We start from the raw sequence: 16,536 nt of genomic DNA on the forward strand, positions 1-16,536 counted from the left end.
TTTTAGATCCAGTTCTATTCATGAAACCCAAGGATGAATAAATATTTGGGGAGATAGGGGACTTCTATCATATTACTGATTCATACTTACTTTCAACCACCTTAATCTCCTGATGCTGTTAAACTAGTTCTCACCTCTGTCTTTAGTGCTTCTCAAACAACATTAATTAGTACTTTTCTCCTTGGCGTTTTAGAGTTTTATATTTTCACTTTTTAAGTTTTATTATATTAACTTTTCCCCTCAACTTTTTGTATGCGGATTTTGTAAATGACCGTTATTAGCTATTCCTTCCAGTTTTGCTTCACCTGTGGATTCGCTCTTTTTGCCATTAATGCCACTACCAAAATTAATGATAAAAATGGTGAATGAGAAACGCACCTGCCTGGCTCAGTTGGTGAAGGATATTCCTCCTGATCTCAGGGTTGTGAGCCCATGTTGGGCATGGAGCCTACTTTAAAAATAAATTTTTTTTTTTTAAATGGGGAACAGGACAGACCTAAAGACCAAATCCTCCAATCAGTTACTAGAGGCCTCTCTGTAAACAGACACTAATTTATGAATGCAGTTACTCAATTATGACTTTGTATATTGGTACCATCAACTGCCTTTCTCCATCTTAATCCCAAACTTGTATGGAAGATTTTATCAGGTGCTTGCTGAAATCTAAGTGGACAGTGGGCATAGCACTCCTCTGATATACTGGTCTTTCAGGAAAAGGAAATTAAGTTTAATCTGACATATTCTATTAGTGACCTAACACAAATTCCATACGATCACCACTTTTCTAACGGCTCACAAAAAGATGTTTTTAAAGATCCATTTTAGAACTGCATCTAAGATTAATCAACTGATTCATTCATTCATTCAATAATTATTTATTGAGTGCCTATGTTAGGCATTAGAAATGCAGTACTGATAGACAAAAATTCCTGTTTAGAATTTCACTAATGTAGGGGAATAAAAATAAACAATATAAATTAAATAAGTGAATATAGAGAACGTTGGACAGGGACAAATGTTCAAGAAAAAAAATAAAAGATGGAAGGTAGCTAGAAAGTCTCAACTGTGAGATCTGGGGTAATTTTATGTAGAAATCCATAGAAGTCTTCTGAGAAAGTATTTATGGAAAATTTATGAAAAAATGAACTAAAGGAAACAATACTAATGTCCTACTCCATAAGGATATAACTGAAGGGAATTCACTTTCTTCTTCTTCCTGAAAATTGGGATTATTCAACCATCTCTAATATACTGTCATGTATTTCCTCAAAGACTTCAGCAAGTTATTCACTTCTGTAGGTCTCCTCATTTGTGAAGTGGGCATGAGAAAAGTGCCTACATCATGCAGTTATCATTAAGATTCAATGAGACAAATCATGTAAAGACTTTACAACAGTGCCTGGGACGTGATAGGTATGATATATTCTGCTACACGTTCCTGTATACAAATAAACTCTTCGAGAACTGGTAAATTCGGGATTAACGCCAATATACCTTGGGAAGTTTTTAGTTCAGACAGGAGTTTTTCCCAGCACATTATTTCCTCACAAAGTTAGAACAGTCAAATGTAAATAAACCAAGAAAGCTGAACACGGCACATTGGGGAGGGATATGACACTGTTCATGAGGTCTATCTACTATATATACTTCTTGCCTCATTTTGATCACATGCTTCATTTTGGAAAAGCCTGTGGCATGGATCACTTGGTTCTTTGTGCATTTTGTTCTTGTCTTTATAGCATTAATTTTAGAGGTTTAGTAATCACATCTAAAAGTTCTTATTATGCGATTCCATTCACATTACGTAGGCTCTTTTTGGGGGGGTGGAGGTTCACCTAGTTTAACTTCCCTTCCTTACCATATTTATTCTACTTTTTCTAATCCGAATATATCATCTTTGGGGAAAGTCCATTTTATTTCCATGTATCCAATTTTAATATGCACCATGAATAAGTTAAGAGACTTCTTCTTAGACATTATTGAAAAAGTTGCAAATGATCCCAATATTGTATGTGATTAATGTCCTATTTCAAAATTATATATGAGGTGGCCAATTATATTTTTATACTTCAATTGTAATAAATAATTAAGAAGGAAACACAGACAAATTGTTACTGTCCTAGGTCCTTACTCTGAGGGTAAAAGACAGAATCTAGAGAACTGAGGGTGGTGTCGGGTTTAAAGTCTTAAATTCACATTTCTAAATGTGTTCAACATTAGATAAATCTCATTTTTTCTGCATAAATATAGACAGCTTAAACAAAAAGCCTAAAATCACCATACTTAAGCTAACACTTTATCAGTTGTGATTAAATACTAATAAATGTTCTCAACTGGAAATAACAAATAATTGGGGGTCATTAAAGCCCCAAACTCATATTCGTCTGTACTATTTTTTTAACTTTTGAAAATCTATGCCCTCAAAGGTAGATTTGACATAATAAAACATTGCCCCTTGATAAAAGCTATATGATTTTCTCACTTGCATCATCTTTTATAAAGACATGAAATGTCACAGTCCTTTTAATATAGTATGATATAGACTGAATGTTTTCCTATAACATACTATAGCTAACTAATGTGTAATTTTGAGATTTTGGGTTCTAAATTATTTTTATTTTAATTTTAAGATAGTATGATTTCCCAAACCTTCATAGAAGCACTAGTAAAACATCCAGTTACTGGTATTACCCAAAATAAATTCAAGTTAAAACCTCTTAATACCCTCTCATTTATATCAACAACAGCACAAAGTATGCTCCATATGACAGAAAGTTAAGTGTATAAAAGGCAGATACTTCCAGCTGAATTGTATCATTGCACAGGAGAAATTTATCTCAACCTGCACTGAGTTCAGCATGTACGGTGCAAGCACAGTGATGATGAGGACAAGATTATAATTCCGATTCCTGACCCCTGTGTTAGCTTCACTGAGGGCAACAGGTCTGCAAACACAAAAGTTCCAGCAATCATTTCACAAAAGATGCCATTTTTATAGAGAATGCCAAACAAAAGAAGATGGAAGCTCCTCCAATCTGCCAGCCCTATTGGAGGTGAGACTCCAGACAACACGTGGTCTGCTGACCTGTGCCTCAGTGACCTACACAGAGACTCCTCATTTCAATACCCATGGCATAAGAGGAAAGGACAAGGCATGAGATTTGGCTGGTGGGCTATAGCTTGTTGATACCTGTCCCAGACTGTCTCTAAAGATTTTATTTGAGAGAGACAGAGAGAGAGCAGGGGAAGGGGCAGAGGGAGAGTGAGAAGCAGACTCCCCACTAAGCAAGGAGCCCAATGTTGGTCTCAATCCCAGGGCCCCGGGATCATGGCCTGAGCCTAAGGCAGACACTTAACTAATTGAGCCACTCAGGCACCCCTAGACTGTTTCTATATATGAACAAATCGTGCTGAGAGAAAAGAGAGAGCCCTGTTTACAAATGGGGTATCATTCATGAGGGCCAGGAAAGGGACCTAACATTCCAAAAGTTTTCATAATGTTTCCTTTTATACATTTTTAAAATTTTATGCCAAGGTCAGAAAAAGAAAATGGGTAGTAGAAAATAAATGCTTTACTAGACGTTAAAAAATTCAACCTATATATTTAAATGCTATAGATTTGCAGACTACTGATGGTTATAGCCACTAATGAAGTCATCACTGTGACAATGGCACATGAAGGCAGGAATAACATAAATTTGACTATGGGGTAGATATACTTGTGTGCTCATACACTGCTAAGAATTCTCAGAAAACCTATAAAAATAGATACTGTATAAAAATAAATAACATTTAAAAATGCCTATCAAATGCCTAAGATGCATTCATAATCAAAATCGTTAAAGGAAACTAACAGAATTTTTGTGATGGGTCTAATGGGAAGAAAAGGAACTATTTTTCACATGACTTGAACTTCATGAATGTATGCTGCTATCTTTTTTTTTAAATGTACTTTTTTAAATGCCACTCTAATTTTTTCCTTTTTAATCAAGAAAGTGCACTTTGCCTAAACATGATTTTAAATTATTCTGTTTTATTCTATTCAGAATAGTTCAATGAAAAATGAAAGTAACACAATGACTTTATAAGATACATGAGCTTTTAGACTGAAACAATAATCAGCATGAGGAAAGGGAAGAGGTTCACAATGAATCAGAAAAATCTTGACTTCTGCAACTAAACCTCAGACAGTAGCATTGGTAATTCCAATTTCCCTCTGGGTGAGACCACATTCAAGGAAGAAGATTGCTATAACCAAAGAATGGACCATTCTGCAATTGGAACAAAAGATGGTAGAGACGGCCTCATTCTTTTGAACCATATTGGTACCACAAATGCCACAGACAGCTTTATAGTCTGATAGTGTCCGCATGGGAGGCCTCTTCTTAGGAAAACATCATCTTCCCAAGCAGATAAACACTAGATCATTGAATTGATTGAAAGGATGAAGAATCATGAAAATCTAAAAGAATTCCAGTGTCAGGGGCTGACTAATCTGCTGTATCCCAGACGTTTTTTTGCACCTGTGGGTCTGGATCTGTCCACACACAGAGACCAGTTTCTCATTTTGGTTGCAATAATGTTTGGAGTCTTCGACCTCAAGAGCTTTGCAAACTGCCAAGTTTCTCTCTTGACTCTCTGACCCATAACTAAATATATTCTCTGTATTCTGAGTCTTAATTTCCTGGATTCCTAGCCTGCATCCCCAATTTCTACCTGACTCCCTAAGCTTCTATATCTGGTTTGATTCCATAAGAATTGCCTGACCCTGCCTTTTTGCACATCGACTCCTGATATATCTTCTGACTCCAATCTTCATTATCATGCACATTCCCATGCCACTTTGAGCCCCGGTCTCAAACTCCCATCTCTACCAAGGTCAACAGCCTTTGGCCAAGAACTTCTCTTATGTCCACCTGTCCTTCCTAAAATGTACTAACAATTTGTCGAGTACTGCTGTGTGCACTGTGTTTATTCATGTCTACATCTATGCACAGGCCTCACAAAAACCTAGTAATGACTATACCATGTTTTTCATTTTATAGGCAGCACACAAGAAGGCCAAACATATAGCAATTTACCCTAAGTCACACCATTAATAAAAGGTAGAAGGAGGTGACAGATCTATTTCTGTCTGGCAATAAAATCATCCTCTGTGGGAGATTGTTACAGGGGCGCCCCTCAATAAATGGCTACATCGTATCATACCTGTCTTTCTGTTGTCTCTCCCATGCTGATCCTTGCTTAGCTATATGAATGGCTTCAGCTAAAGTGACGATGGCGACATGATACAAGCAAAGGCTTGATAAGCTCTTGCACATTGGGCAGACCTTATTCATTTAAAACATCCCTTGTAGCCAGGTACCATATAAGAATCCTGACCAGCTTGAGTATGCCATGCTGCAAGGAAGCCCAAGCTTATTACATGTAGAAGCCATGTAAATGAGCTTAGAGGTGCCAGGTATGGGAGTGAAGCTCTCTCTTGGATCTCCCACCCCAGACCAGCTACTGATAAAAGGCAGCCAAGTGAGTGACTTAATCAACACCACATAGAGCAGAAGACTTTCTCGGGCAAGTTCTGCCCATGAGAAATAATAAATTGTTTTAAGCCACAAAGTCCAACCCAGGTCTTGCTGGGTTAGAAAATAAAATTATTACTCATTTTCAGCCCTCCAGATGGCAAAAGGTTCTCAGAGTACGAAATAGCCTCTGATCAAATTTAGGGAGCTGCTCTTAAAATGTGGCCTCTGGGTAATTATCAAATCAAGGATCTGGCAGAAAGAAATCTCTTAAGACCCTTGTAAAATCCAGTCAGCCAGAAGACAAGAAATTCTATAATCCTTAAGGATGTTGCCCTCTAGCATCTTGACTTTCAGCCTAAAGCAGAAAATTGTCTTAAGGAGATTTGTGTGAGTATCTTTCACTTAATGGACTGGAATATAATTGACTACATGGGAAAACCACCAAGTTTTTAAAGGAAACATATCATCTTGAACTAAAAGGGAAAGAGGCTGAACAAAATGAAAAGAGGCCTCCATACTTTCACAGGCATAAAAAAGCCTGAGAAAGCTACTTAGCTGCAAACATGGGTCACTTCTTGTGCAAAAGGAACAATGACTTAGAGGACAGAGCCAAGATCCACTGAGAGCAATGAAATAGAAAATCACATGCAAAGAATTGGGTCATTTTCAAGAAACATTTCTTGTCCCTAGATTTGAGGGAATCGGTAACATATTTCCAGTTGGATTTCAGAGTTGCTTTGAAACGGTGAGTGCTTTTTTGCTCCCCATTTCCCTTCTTTTCAGTATCCAGGTCTATGGTCAGAGAAACATAATACCTGTTTCATCATTGTATGTTGCAGGGGGAGAGGAATGTATAGAGATTATATTAATCTCTTGAGAGATCAAGTCTCTGGATTAAGAAAAGTTACATCAGAAGACCCTCAACTTCAGATGTATTGATTTACATGATATGATCTTGGACGTAGAATCTGAGAACTAAAACTGTAATGCAATGAAACTTTCAGGGAAGGACATGAATTGCTTAGCCGGAGGGAAGACTGTAATGCTAGTTGACAACAATTCCTCTCCTCCCTTTGAACATATGCTGCTCCTCATACCATAAAATATCCTATTTTTCTTCCCCTGGGCTATAAGCTAGAGCTTTGATGAAAGAGAATGACCAGACCAAAGCCAAGAGCTTTGACTTGCTTTGACCAAGAGAATACAACAGAATGATGTCCTAAGACTTCTGAGCCCAGCATGACAGATTATACTTCCTCTACCTGGGAAGGCAGCTGGCATAGTATAAAGAAGCTTGGACTAGACTACTGAATGCTGAGAAACCACATTGAGTCTTGGTTGGTGGAATTTATGGGGTAACTTGACTATATCACAATACCCAGATATTTGGTCAAACACATCTGGATGTTGCTTTGAAGGTATTTTTTAGATGAGATTAACAACTCTTCAGGAGACTTTGAATAAGGCTGATTATGCTCCATAACTGGATGTGACTCATCAAATCAGCTGAAGGCCTTTAAAAAAAAAAAAGACAGAGGTCTCCAAAGGAAGAGGGAATTCTTCCAGCAGTCTGCCTTTATACTTGAGAGGCAATATCAAGTGCTTCCTGGGTCTCCAGCCTGCTAGCCTACTCTATAGGTTTTGGACTTTCCATCCTCTATAGTCATTTGAGCCAGTTCATTAAAATCAGTGTGTGTGTGTGTGTGTGTGTGTGTGTGTGTGTGTGTGTGTCTGTGTCTGTGTTTGTGTACACAGCTTGTTAGTTTTGTTTCTCTGGAGACCACTGACTACTACGTAGAGAGAAAGAGACACTAGACAGAGAAGTCATGAAGCAGGATACATGTGGGTGAAGAAGGATCCTTGGACTTTCCAGCTCAGTGCAGCCACCCATTGGATGCAACCAATTTGATACCACATGAAGCAGAAGAATCACCCAACCAATCCCTGCCCAAATTTCTGACCTAACAATTTGGGAGGAGAAAAATAAATTATTGTTTTAAGTCACTAGGTTTGGGGTTCATCACATTGCATTAGGTAAATAAATCATTTCTCTCTTTATTTCCACCCCCCCCCCAGCCACTCTCTCTTCCCTCCTGGACATGAACTTAATCTTTCTCAGAGTTTTAGCTCTGAGGGCAGTCCAAGGGCAACCTGTAACTTGGAATCTGCCAACGTCCAATCAGTGAAGCCACAATTTCATTCAGACCAGTTATTTGGGATCATGTTTCATTCTATATAATGATCTTTGGGGGACTTTTTAATAGGTAGACCAGCTATTTGGTGATCTTACAGCGTCAGAGTCCATCTAAAGGCCTATTTTTAAAAATAGTAAAGAGGGCTAAACCCAGACAAAGATACCCTACGGGGAAAAGGAAGCTCAGCCCTCTTATACAATAACCCATTTGGCCCCTAGAGTCCCCAAGTCACTGTGAATTCAGGAATGGATTCGTTGGAATGCAAGAAGGGCTGCGGCAAGTGTCACGGGGTCACTCAATGACATGCAACACGAATAATTGGACACAGCTTTACAGCCCAAGAGAACGGTATTAGTGAATGGGCATGGCCACAGAAGCCTTTGAGACTCTAAGAATCATGAGGTCAATTAAATCCTGCCTATCTGTGTTCTGAGAAAATGTCACACTGTAGCTACCTTGAGACCCAGACTCGGGGCAGAGGCAGTGCCATAACATGTGGCAAACAACAAGAGTGGATGCTGAGTGCTGTGTAAAGCTGCTCAGAATAAAAATTCACTGTAATTTTGAGCATGTGATCCATCTGTCAATGCAGAAAAACAACACGTTTGAGAGCATGTTTATTTATGTGAAGAGTACAAATTTTATACCCTCATTAGCACACTGAATGAAAGGCTGAAGTCAAATTCCAAGTCAATTTTCTGGGGCTCTGTGTTAGATACAAGAACACTAAATACACCAGGCATACTTGTTATTAACACTTCTGTAAGTCTGGACATTGTCCTTCCATCTCCAAACCCCTCACACCCCCCACCCCCAAAATTAGCTGACTCCGTCTTTAATGTGCCCTGTTGGTGGACCATTTCAAGTTCATCATCTAGAAGCACATACTAGTGGTGAATATTGAATACTTCTGTATAATTAATAGGACCAAACATCTCTTCACCTTTATCCATAGAGCTGTATTAACGGCTGCTGTCTTCTAGCTGTGGTTTTGTCAAAGATTCCAGTTTAGATATCTAAAGCCTGGGAGCAACAGCTTGAAAAGTCATTATGGGACTGGTTCTGGCAGCTTCATTTTCCCTAAAAAGAGCTCCTTTTCCAAGACTGACTTAACTTAGAAGATAGAATAAAGGGGCGCCTGGGTGGCTCAGTCATTCAGCGTCTGCCTTTGGCTCAGGTCATGATCCCAGGGTCCTGGGATCAAGCCCCGCATCGGGCTCCCTGCTCGGTGGGAAGCCTGCTTCTCCCTCTCCCACTCCCCCTGCTTGTGTTCCCTCTCTCGCTGTGTCTCTCTCTGTCAAATAAATAAATAAAATATTTAAAAAAACTAAGATAGAATAAAACATTTCTTCAAATTCTTCTGTTATCTCTACCTCACTAGGTTCCCTACAATCCTCTGAAAAACAATAGTCACTGTGCTTATTGAATTCCTATAACAAATACTGCAGTAGGAGAAGTAGGAAATTAACTGAAGATACAGAGAGTGCCTAGACTCAAGAGTTTTACAATCTTTTAGATAAGGTCTTAAAAGTCCTTCTTTTAATGGTAATCTACTAAAAATTGTGCAAACCCACCATGGCTACAACTTTCTGCCATACTTATTTATTTCCTTCTGTTAAAGACAGAGATGCTCCTGAGAGCATTTCAGCTCTCTAAGAAGTCACCACACCTTGAGAAACCACAACACCTTCCTTCTCCTCTACGTATGGCTGCAAAAATGACAGCATCCACTACAAGTGTGTTCCTTTGCCTATGCTGCCCCCCCATTGTAATTTGGTAATTACTAATCTCCTCAAGTGATTCCCTATCACATGTCACACAGTGATTATTCCAATTCATTCCATTTTCCTTAGGCTCTTTTGCTTCCTTGGTCCTCTAGCTAGCAAGGTATTTCTTTCTGTCCCAAGTGGAAACCACTAACTTGTCATATCTCCCCCTTCTCTATTTCAAAAATACTAAGTCCTCAGGCATCTTCATCTCGTTCCTCCTCCTCTGATGCTGATTTCTCAGTGCACCTGTAATCTCATCCTGACCTGTGACCAGCTCAGAGACATTAACACTCCATTGAATGTCCCTTTCTCTCTAGCACAGAAAGGCAGTATGGTAGAGTGGTTAAGAGCAAGTCCCTGGAGCTAACCCTTCTGGTTTTAAATCCCGACACCATTGCCTGTTTGTATGACCTTGGGCAAGTTAGGTAACTTCCTTGTGCCCCAGTCTCCTCACCCCAAATATAAATAATAATAGAAGTATTTCTCTCCACAGGTGTGTTATGAAGATTAAATTAGCCAAAGCATTTAGCACACTGGTACATAGTAAGTACTCAAATATTGTTAGCTATTACTACCTTCAACTTTCCTTAAATTCTTTCTTTGTCTCAGCCATTTTCTTAATTCTTACATGTCCTTAAGCATCTGTGCTTTTTGTCTTCATTACTTCAATGCCAATCTTCTTTTGAAAGAGCAGTTAATATTTACAGCTAAACTTGCTTCCTGACTCATTAACTCCTGGTACATTCCGCTGTAGGCCCCACACCAATAATATCCCAGAAATTGAGCTCCAAAGGCCTGTATTTGTTCTAATTTTTCTTCTTTTCTCCACTACCACTGCTCTTATCTTATTTTTTTAAGACTTTATTTATTTATTTGACAGAGAGAGAGAGAGAGAAAGCACAAGCAGGGGGAGGGGCAGAGGAAGAGGGAGAAGCAGACTCCCTGCTGAGCAGGGAGCCAGATGGGATGGGGGGAGAGGGGGGGCATGGGGGGGTCTCCATCCCAGGACCCTGAGATCATGACCTTAGCCAAAGGCAGATGCCTACCTGACTGAGGCACCCAGGTGCCCCACTGCTCTTATTTTCAACATTTCTTCCTGCTTCACCTGCAATACTCTGGATGCTCCTGATTTTCCTCTTACCTTCCAGATTATTTTCTCTGTTTCTTTGGGCCTTTCCTTCCATCTGCTCCTAATTCAAGGTATTCTCTGAGATTTGGCTCTACTCTTCCTGCATCTCTGTTTCTCATACTGGGATGTACTACAAGGCTGTGCAGTGAGCAAAAACATATCTACAGGCTCAGGAAGAACAAGGTAGGTTTGAACATCTCGGGCCATCATTGTGTTAGTATACTTCGCTAAAGCGCCCTTAGACACAAGCAAAATCCTACTATTCCAAGTCAGTACATTTTTTTAACCTGCCAAATAAAAAATATTCACATGCACACTGATTGGAAAGTGTGGTACTTTAGAGTTGTTGCAGAACCAAGTATCACTATCACTACAACCAAATCAAGGTGAATTTATGCATTGCCACGATCACAGATGGCATGCATAACTCCTGACCTAGGACTGACTAGTGCTTCTCTAAAAAAGTAGGTCATATTTTTGAAAAAAGTTTTTTTTTAACAAACTACTGTGTTTTCTTAATTTCATTTTAGATTAAACATCCACACACAAAACACACAAACAACACCTTGGGCTCCCACAAAGTGATTAAACTTCCTACCACCAATGTATTCAGACAAATAAATGTTCTATTTACAAACGTGAATCTATGTTTAGTTAGATATCTCCTTGAAGTTAGTCTGAAAATAGCAACAAGTCTAGAGACTCTGACTTTAGAGAACTAAGTGTCACTATTTATTGTTTTAAATATATATTTATTTTAAATTATAATTTCAGTTAGAAGTACTGAGAAGTGGTCACAAACAGTAATGTTTGGAGCAAAAGCTTGTAACTGATAAAAATGCAAAAAATAACAAGGGAAATGCAGAATAATCTTGAAGCAGAAGGTATATCACAGGGAATTTGATGGCTCAAAACATCAGAGCGCAGTCCCCACCCCAACTAGGGAACTCAAAGTGAGCATAGCAGCTGGTCACAAATTTGTACGGTGTATATTGCTATTCATGTAAAATAAAGGTCTTTAATCATTGTGGAGAGGCAAATGAGCCTGACCTGATGGGCCCTAAGTGGAAAAATCCCGAGAAATAGCTCCATGAAAATATCTCATTGCATATATAATATTTAAGACAATTTTGGAAACAGTTTGAAAGCTAAAGAGCAAGAAAGAAATCCTGGCTTTGAGGAATGCTTCAAAGACACAATCAAACAAACAGAGAAAAAACTGCTTGAAGTATCATCAAAGTTAGCTTCAGAATCACCGTGGGAGGCACAGGTCCCGAGACAAGGGCCGTTTGGTGGAGCATGGTATGGCAGGGTGGGTTGAATCTGTTTTAATTCAAAAAGACGCAATCAAGATGACAAAGTGTATTTTTACAAGGAAAGGTATTGCTGAATAATCAAGAATCTGAAAATAAACTGGATTTTTACCTAATACTAGGGTGAAAACACAGATATGGATGATAGAACCACCTTATTAGTCATCTACACTGATAACATAGTCTCTCAAAGTGTGTGACTTGCCAAAGTACTTGAAGGTAGAACTGGTGATAAAATCTTCAACAAGATATAAGGATCTTAGCATGATATTAACTAGGAAAAAATGTTGGACTGAAATCTATCTTAGGCAGGCCTTTGTTTTGTTTTTGTTTTTTATTGTTATGTTAATCACCATACATTACATCATTAGTTTTTGATGTAGTGTTCCATGATTCATTGTATGCGCATAACACCCAGTGCTCCATGCCGTAAGTGCCCTCCTTAATACCCATCACCAGGCTAACCCATCCCCCCACCCCCTCCCCTCTAGAACCCCCAGTTTGTTTTTCAGAGTCCATCGTCTCTCATGGTTCGTCATTAGGCAGACCTTTGAATCACTAGTATGCATCAAACACATGATGGCCTTGACTGCTCCAGCAACCAGTGATTTTATTCATTCATCAAAAAATAGGGGCACCTGGGTGGCTCAGCTGGTTAAGCAACTGCCTTCAGGTCTTGGGATCTAGCCCCGCGTTGGGCTCCCTGCTCTCCCTTTGCTGTTCCCCCTGCTTGTGCTCTCTTGCTCGCTTGTTCTTTCTCAAATAAATAAATAAAATCTTTAAAAAATATATTTTTGAGGCCAGTCAGTCCATGTTTGGGGGCCTGAGGTGTCCTCCTGATCCCTCTCACTCCCGGCATCTCCAAAGGCGGACCATTCATCAGGGATTTTAGATATAAGGCCCAAAAATTTGTTACCCAAGATGACAAATTCCAACATGGATGCAGTTGATGCTGAAAAGCAAGTGGGCCTGGAGGACAAAGCACGACTTATTAGTTAAGTGTTGAAACTTCAACACACACTTGAAGGATCTCGCTGCAAGAGTAGGTGCAGTTAGGGAAGAAAATCGGAAGCTAAAATCAGAAAACCAAGTTCTTGGACAATATATGGAAAACCTCATGTCAGCTTCCAGTGTTTTTCAAAAAATTAACGCAAAAAGAAAAGAAAGTAAGGGGCTGATGTTCCTTCTGTTTTATGAAATTGCTGCTAATCTTCCTTTCTTTAAAAGTGGGATAGATTAAAAAAGTTATAGTAGTTTTGTTTGTGGTTTAATTGAATATTTATGAAGATAATGTCAGATCTAGGCAAAATTAAGAGCATAACAGAAGACTTACATGAGTTTGTGTATTATATGTTAGCCTGGGAAAATGTGCAAATGTTATCGTAGAAACTTTATAATTAGAAATGCATATATTTATGAAACTCGAAAATGAATATTTTATAAAATTTGCTTTGATTTATAGGTTTAGCACTGTCTTTTATTATACGTATAGTAAGAGATACAAGAAAATAACCACTATGTTGTGAAAAGTGATCAAAACCATGTACTGAACACACAGCTTTATGTACCCTGTCCACCATGTTTCCTATCTTCTCCATTCACTTCGACCTTCTCATTTCCCTTCCCCTAAGGAAAAATTGCTTTCACGTTTGTAAAAGTAATTTTAATAGTGAATCATCTGTGAGAGTAACCTGAACTTGACTTGTTGAAACTTAACCAAAATAAGACACTTTCTCAGGGCCTGTCATATTTTTTTTGAGAAAAATAGAAAATTTTTCTATTTTTAGAAAAAGAGATTTAGAAAATATATAATAAATAACATATATAATATGTATATATACATATTTATATATGTATAATATATATAAATAAAAATATATTTAGAGAAGTAGAAATAAGATGGGAAAAGTACTTGGCATACAGTAGTAACCAACCCCAAATGTTTTTACTCCAGATTTGTGTGACCTCTGGCAAAGACTAGATCTTTTGGGGAATATATATATGAAAGTAGATTAAATATGACTAACCTTATGTCAACAACATCTAGAAGAGAACAGTTACGCAGCGTTGTCTCAAGGTTTATTTGTAGTACCCAGCTGATCAACTTTTGGAAAACTGCTTTAGAGTGCATTAAGTATCAGAATCATGAATAAAACGGGGGAGTTTTACATGTACACTAATTGATATTATCAGTATTTTATCTCACTTCTCCCAGAATTTTCTTGAAACCTAACTACTTGGTGTGCAGAGTTTTAGTCACTTTTTGACAATTCCTAAAAACATAGTTTGTTGATTCCATTTGGTAAGAAAATTAGTATCAGAAGTAATGTTAAAATGTTAAATAGGAAAGGAGATCCACTAATATAGTTTTGGTTATTAGATTTGGGCTACTTTTTTTTTTTTTCAAGATTTTATTCATCCATTTGACAGAGAGAAACCTAGAGAGCACAAGCAGGGGGAGCTGCAGAGGGAGAAGCAGGCTCCCCTGCTGAGCAGGGAGGTTGATGCGGGGCTTGATCCCAGGACCTTGGGATCATAACCTGAGCCAAAGGCAGATGCTTAACCTACTGAGCCACCCAGGTGCCCCAGATTTGGGGCTACTTTTAATCATGTAATATTCTTATGTTTGTACTGATGTAAGATTTGACGAATGACTTCACCTGGATGAATGTAATAATTATACTGCAAACATTTTGCCTCCCTTTTGTGACCTAATTTACAAACATTTCAAATTGTACTGCAGTTTTGCTTTGCTGTTTAATAAAAAGCTGTTTCAGAAATATGTGTGTGTGTGTGTGTGTGTGTGTGTGTGTGTGTGTGTATAAAATTTGTTTTGTTTTTCTTTTAGCTCCTGCTGTGCCTACCACCATGCTAGATCCTGGGGATTTCACTCTGGATAAAGCAGACAGTCTAATCCTTAGAGTGTTTACATTTGCCAAGAGACTTCTTCAAACTTTTTTTATCTTATTTTCCTTAATTTTTCTCAGGGTATTCAACGACTTAGTAAAACTAGATAATTTTGCAAAATGCAGTATTTTTAATGTTTATTACTTTAGATAAATGTAATATAATGAGAAGAGAATGAGAGAGCTTATACTACCACCTAGATGCATTCTTGCTCAAACAAAAAATAGTACTCATAGAGTTCTCTAATTCAGCTATAAATTAATTTATTTCCTTGGAAATAAAAAAAAAGCCATCATGATAAAAAACCGTAAGTATTATGAGTTAATTTATTTTTCATTTCTAACAAATTGGGTCACACGGGATTATGTATTTAGCCGATTTCCCCCGAAAGTCAGAACACCCTCATTCACCCACTGGAAGGTAAAACTGAGGTTATGGTTTTCACAGAGTTTAACAAATTATAACATGGTATAGAAGCCTGACAGTTGAATGGAGATGTCAGAGTGTAAATAATTTGAGACTCACTTGATTTACATGTGACAAAAATTATAGCATCAGTCACAAAACCAAGGTCATTATTCATATTTCTTCATTGAAAATATCCTTTATCCTTTTTGACTATTTCCATGGGTATAAAAGACACTAACCAGTGGATGAGAGACTCTTTTTATCCCGTACTAGGCAAGTAGGCAAGTAAGCCAACAACTCAGCAAACAGATGAAGTCATTGAAATTTTTGGCGAGAAAGGCTTGACAACACGGCATCACCTTTCCATTTGTGGCTCTGGCTTGCTTCTCCTATGGGACTCCCCACACAGCTCATTGTGTCTTCAAAAATTATTTTTTGAGTACCCACCTGTACTTGTGAATTTGCTTCCTAAGAATAAGAAAAACACCAAGAAGAAAAAGTCCAAAAATCTGAACTCAGTGGATGTAATTAGCTGTCTTTAATTCAGTCCAATTTGTGAAAGTGATAAATTCAATGAATAAAATTTCAGGCATCTTTTGGTTATCACTTTCCCTCAACATCTACATGAATTAATCAGTCATTCCCTTCAGCTGTTTCCCCAGTTTTTACTTCGGGCCCCATACAACCCATTTTCCACACAGCAGGCAGAGGAATCATTTAAAAATCTACATCAGATCATTAATCACCATGTTTAACGACCTCGATATTTTGCTGGGGCATTTAAAACAAAATCCACTGCTTGGCATGGCCTGCCAGGCCTCTGCTCACTCTTTCAATTCATTTGGCACCATAATTCCCTAGACCTCTTTTTCTTCTCCATAGTAGCTTCCTCACATCCAAAGGCCTTGACATGTGCAGTATTTTGCTCGGGGCACTTGTCCCCCACCCTTCACATCAACTGTATCATCCTAGTTATTCAAAAGCTTCTTTGACCATATCTTCTCACTCCCCACCACTCTAGACTTCATTATGTTTTGCTTCCATCATAGAACTTATTTTCTGGACTATCCTATTTATTGAATTACCTCCCTGTGATCTCTCTCCCTCTCACTATACTGTAAGCTCCAAGACAAGCTTTATTTCAATCATGGCATATCCCAGGTGTCTGAAATGGTGTCTAGTATATGCTGGGTTCTCATCAAAGAATTGTTGATTAAATAGATGAATATAGCAGAATCTTGCCCATTAATAAATGAATCACGAAGAAATTAGGTGTGATTAGATCATAGAGTA

General features: G+C 38.2%; 1 pseudogene; it reads left to right on the top strand.

Annotated features, from left to right (window-relative positions):
• Positions 1-12,849: 12,849 nt before the first annotated feature.
• Positions 12,850-13,168, top strand: LOC148164348 (short coiled-coil protein B pseudogene; annotated as a pseudogene).
• Positions 13,169-16,536: the final 3,368 nt, after the last annotated feature.

Source organism: Eumetopias jubatus, unplaced genomic scaffold (assembly GCF_037043125.1).
Source record: "Eumetopias jubatus isolate StellerSeaLion01/CBP00866 unplaced genomic scaffold, mEumJub1_p1.0 scaffold_5, whole genome shotgun sequence".
Lineage (NCBI taxonomy): Eukaryota > Metazoa > Chordata > Mammalia > Carnivora > Otariidae > Eumetopias > Eumetopias jubatus.